This window comes from Lactuca serriola, chromosome 7 (genome assembly GCF_051521515.1).
Source record: "Lactuca serriola cultivar US96UC23 chromosome 7, Lser_US96UC23_V15, whole genome shotgun sequence".
Taxonomy (NCBI): domain Eukaryota; kingdom Viridiplantae; phylum Streptophyta; class Magnoliopsida; order Asterales; family Asteraceae; genus Lactuca; species Lactuca serriola.
In genome coordinates this window covers 8,364,876-8,370,200 of record NC_136414.1, presented here as the reverse complement: position 1 = coordinate 8,370,200, position 5,325 = coordinate 8,364,876, and positions in this window count along the sequence as shown.

Below are 5,325 nucleotides of genomic sequence, written 5' to 3'. Positions count from 1 at the left end.
ATTGATTTTATTTATCCGTTGGTGCAGAATTATGCTTATGGACACAATAGATGTAAGAAACAAAATAACACACACACACACACACACACACATATATATATATATATATACATACATATATATATATATATATATATATATATATATATATATATATATATATATATATATATCAACGACAAAAGGAAGGGTTATAGATTTTTACAATGAACGCATATGTACCAAATTATAACAAAACTCATTTCCTATTTTTCGTTTAAAATTTTTTTTAGACAATGTTTTTTATTGAAAAAAAAATCGAATATACCGTTGTTCGCGATTTTTCATCATCTTTCCATAGAGATCTATGATTATATATAAAAAATAAACTTTTTTTTCGAAAAAAAAACTCACTTCATTTTCTTTGTTGAAAAGTTAACGTTTATTCTTTTATGGAAAAAAATTAATAAATATATCAAAATTCATACTTTTGGTATTTTTTAAACATAGATTCATATTCATGTTTAAAAAAAAACTATATTTCAATTCAAATTCACATTGTGAACTTGTTCAGATTCGTATTGTAAACCTGTTCAGATTCACATTGTGAACTTGTTCAGATTCATATTGTGAACCTGTTTAGATTCACAATGTGAGCCTTCTCAGATTCACAGTATGCATAATAGTAAGTCAGATTCACAATATGAATTTGAACTGATCGAGCTTTTTCACATTGTAAATGTTAAAAATTGAAATATTTGTGAATCTAAATTGATCTAGTTTTTTTTAGTCGGTGTTGATGTTTATTAATAGAGTACAAAAAAATTATTTTTTTAGTCGGTGTTGATGTTAAAAGTTGAAATATAATTAGTTTTTTTTTTATAAAATAAACTTAAATATTGAAAAAAACTAATAAAATGAAGTGAGTTTTTTCAAAAAAAAAAAAAAAGTTCATTTTTTATATATCAAATGGATCTCTATGGAAAGATGACGAAAAATCGAGAACAACAGTATATTCGATTTTTTTTCGATAAAAAATGTAGCCTAAAAAAATTTTAACGAAAAAAAAAGCGGTGGGTTTTTTGGTTAGAAGGTGGAAATACCATCCAGGATAACATTTTTGTCCTCCGTTATCGTTTTACCACTTTTTTGTTAGCCTCTTAATTGTCAAATTAATAAGTATACTCTTAAAACTGCATCCACAATAATATTATCGTTTCCTAAGGGGTTGTTTGTTAGCCTCTTAATTGACAAATTAATAAATATACACTTAAAAATCTAGATTCAGACTGTTTGGTAAGGTCTTATTTTTTGTGCCTCTTAATAAGAAAATACTAATAGATTTTTAAGTTACAAAAATTTTAATCAACATGATTTGCATAACGGAATTTACATAAAACTATTTGTGGGCACATGCAACTTAAAGATCTATGGGTTTTCTCATAATAGCAACGTACTTTGAAAACTAAACTAACATATGTAAAATCAAAAACCATATGATTAGAAACACACATTTGCTAGTTTTGAAAATAGCAATACACTTTTCTTCAAGATCTTCCTTGGAAATCAAGCACCAAATGTATGATGCCTTTAGTGGCTCGCACCCAAAATCCTAAAAATCTAAGGAACCATTATACCCAAAACTTCATTGTAGTCGATTTTCCATGTAAATCATCAATCAAACTCTCTAAAGGAAATAGATATGTTGTTCATTGTAAAGGAAAATGCATATTTCTTTCAATGGAGGGTGTCAAACACACACACACACAGTTGTTTGTTTATACAAATTTGACAACAAATTACGAATCTGTAATCACAAACTTGTTTCCTCCTCCCACTTCATGAGTTCTCTCTCCAGGATAGTGGTCAATCATGTTGCTAAAATCAAACCACTTCATGAGTTCTCTCTATGGATTTTCTCATAATAGCAACGTACTTTGAAAACCAAACTAACATATGTAAAATCAAAAACCATATGGTTAGAAACATACATTTGCTAGTTTTGAAAATAGCAATTCACTTTTTTTCAAGATCTTCCTTGGAAATCAAGCACCAAATGTATGATGCCTTTAATGGCTCACACCCAAAATCCTAGAAATCTAAGGAACCATTATACCCAAAACTTCATTGTAGTCGATTTTCCATGTAAATCATCAATCAAACTCTCTAAAGGAAATAGATATGTTGTTCATTGTAAAGGAAAATGCATATTTCTTTCAATGGAGGGTGTCAAACACACACACACACAGTTGTTTGTTTATACAAATTTGACAACAAATTACGAATCTGTAATCACAAACTTGTTTCCTCCTCCCACTTCATGAGTTCTCTCTCCAGGATAGTGGTCAATCATATTGCTAAAATCAAACTAAAAACATATCCAAAAATATCCAAATTAATGGCGATGGCGGAAAGAATGAACTCTGGTGAGGTTCAAGTGATGGGTTTTAGGCATAACAAAAACAACTTTAAAATTCTTCATTGTGCATGCAACCTAAAACAAGATCTATAATTAAGAAAATCAAAATAATAACCCTAGAAACCCTAGGTAATTTTCGAAAAACACATAAAAGGGTTTAAGATTACATACCTTATTGTTATTATAGCAAATAATAATGATCCTTGTTTTGTAGAAGCTTTAGAAGCAAGCACCACAAGCGTCGTGCCTCTAATGGTTCACACCCAAGCTAGCAAGAAGGAGATTAAGGAGAGAGGATGGAGGAGGGAAGATTTTCGGCCTAGCTCTCTCAAGATATGAGTGTCGAAATCCTCCATAAGGTCCTTGTTCATCTCGTATAGCCAATAATCCTCATAGAATCTTTGCAACTCAGGAGTCATTGTGGCTACCATGATGCAAGCAATTTTTATTGCATCATTGTAATGCTTCTTGTATGTGGCTAATTCTTCAGGAGTGGCCTTCTCTTCGTCAATCTCATTTAGTTCTTTCTCAAGGACATACTCATTGTTCTCGAAATGAATGGCTATTTGGATGTTGTGCATCCAGTCATTGTAGTTTGTGTCATCTAATGTCACCTTTGAGCAAATGTTCAACAATGAAAAGTTTTAGGAGGAGGAGAAGGAACCAGAAGCATCATTTGAAATAGACATATGTGAAAATACGGTAGTTTTAATAAGACAAGACTAATCCTTAATACAACGACCCAAAAATGAAATATTAAGGCTAGGATCCAACTATATAATTCACAACTTAGAAAAGGGATGTCGTAATCTAATTGTAATTTTATAAAGGTAGGTAATGAGGATTTACCAATTCCACCAAACGAAATTTGAAAGAAATTATGTTAATTGAAATTCCTAGATCTTTTGAGATTCATTGAAACTATTCAATGACATGTTTAGTCTCGGATTATGTCTTTCCATTTGTGATTGGGATACCGAGGATCACAAACAAGATGTGAATAACCATGCAAATTAGTTTGGCACTCTCGAGTCATCTATCATCTCATTTTAATGTGTCGGTTAACCACACACGCTCCATTAATCAACGATAATTTTCGAGATGCCCATTATTACTCTTTATAGTCATTATTAGTGTGCCCGTTAACCACACGCGCTCCACTAACTACTATAAAGTATAATGTGCAATTTCATGGGTTAGCATACAAATTCACATTTTACGAAAGTAACTAAGATTGAGATCTTTTTTAACAAAACAGGTTTAGTTACTTTTAATAGCATTATACTTTGATGAGAATTAATCGTCCTGAAACATCCCAAAAATACCGTCCAAAAATTTCGTTTTCAAATCATTATTAAAACCATAAATCATCCATAGTCATAAATAAAATCGTGATCATGTATCACAAAGTATCAAAATATCTGTCACATATCAAAATATCAGAGTAAAACTCCCAGGCTGAAGACTGTGGTGTGTGTCATGTGATCATCCTGAGGCCTTCCCTTTGCTTGTAGAAGTACCTGAAACCAAAACTGAAACCGTAAGCACGAAGCTTAGTGAGCTCCCCAAAACTACCACATGCCAAACAAATATCATGCAACTAGGAGATACGGGCCCCGCCCACTCTCATGGAGATTCGGGACCCGCCCACACTCCGTTGTCTAGGAGATTCGGGCCTCGCCCACACTTCGCTATCTAGGAGATTTCGATCCCGCCCACACTCCACTATATAGGAGATTCGGGCCCCACCCACACTCCGCTATCAAGGAGATTCGGGCCCTGCCCAGACTTCGCTACTAACATGCATACAAGTATCACACAGACAACAAGTATATCTGTCAAGCAATCACATAACTATACTTAAATAATTCTATGAGGTTCGGGCCCCGCCTACATTAAACTGCTAGGAGATTCGGGCCCCGCCGACACTCGACTACCAACATATCTCATATACAGGCCGAATTTGTTGCCTTGGACCCGTTCCTACTGAAAGGGAACTCGCCTCGCAAGACTGACTGTTGAAAACTTGAGTGAGGAATCCCTGTCTGCCGCTCCGGCTATTAACTCCATAAGAACACTTAATCAAAGTCTAATAATCCTTCTTAGGGTAAAATGACCATTTTACCCATGGTTAAAGCCAACATCCTGGTCAAATTCAACCTTCTAGGCTGACCTAACTCGTCGATTCAGCCTATTAACTTGCCGAGTTCTGGAACTTAGAAACCCTAAAATCGTGATTCGACTCGCCGAGTCACCCCATGACTCGTCGAGTTCCCAGGCTACCTTTCATCGCGACTGGACGAACTAACTCGTTGAGTCGTCCTCATACTCGCCGAGTCCTAGCATAATCAGGAAAAAGAGACATGATGATCCACTTGTTGAGTTCCTTGGCAGCTCGCTGAGTTTCATGAACATCATCGGAGATCCTCGATCGGGCTCGCCGAGTTCCTTTATGAACTCGTCAAGTCCCTTGCGGATCTAACCTAGATATGTTATTTCACACTTCTAAGGCTCCAAAATACAGATCCAGATCGTTTCCATAGTCCATTATTATAAAGTTGGTGACTTCATGGCTTTGCACACCTCAAATGGACCCAAACTCAAGTTATAGCAACCTACTTCCAAGAACATGACCATTGCTTGGACAAAAATGGGTTCAATACCTCATTTATGGTTCTAGAAGCTAAATACCACAAAAAGAAGGGATTGATTTGCATACAATCCATGGAGAGTAACTTATCCTTCCCAAAGGGGTCAAAAAGACCCATAAATCAATACTAAAATGGATCTAAGCTATGCGTTATCAAGCTAAGAGCTTTTTACGTCATAAGGTTGCCAAAGATGGATGAAGTCCTGGATCTTGATCTTCTCTACAAGCTTGATGGCTCCAAGCTCTTCCAACTCCCTTATATATCACAAAAACACAC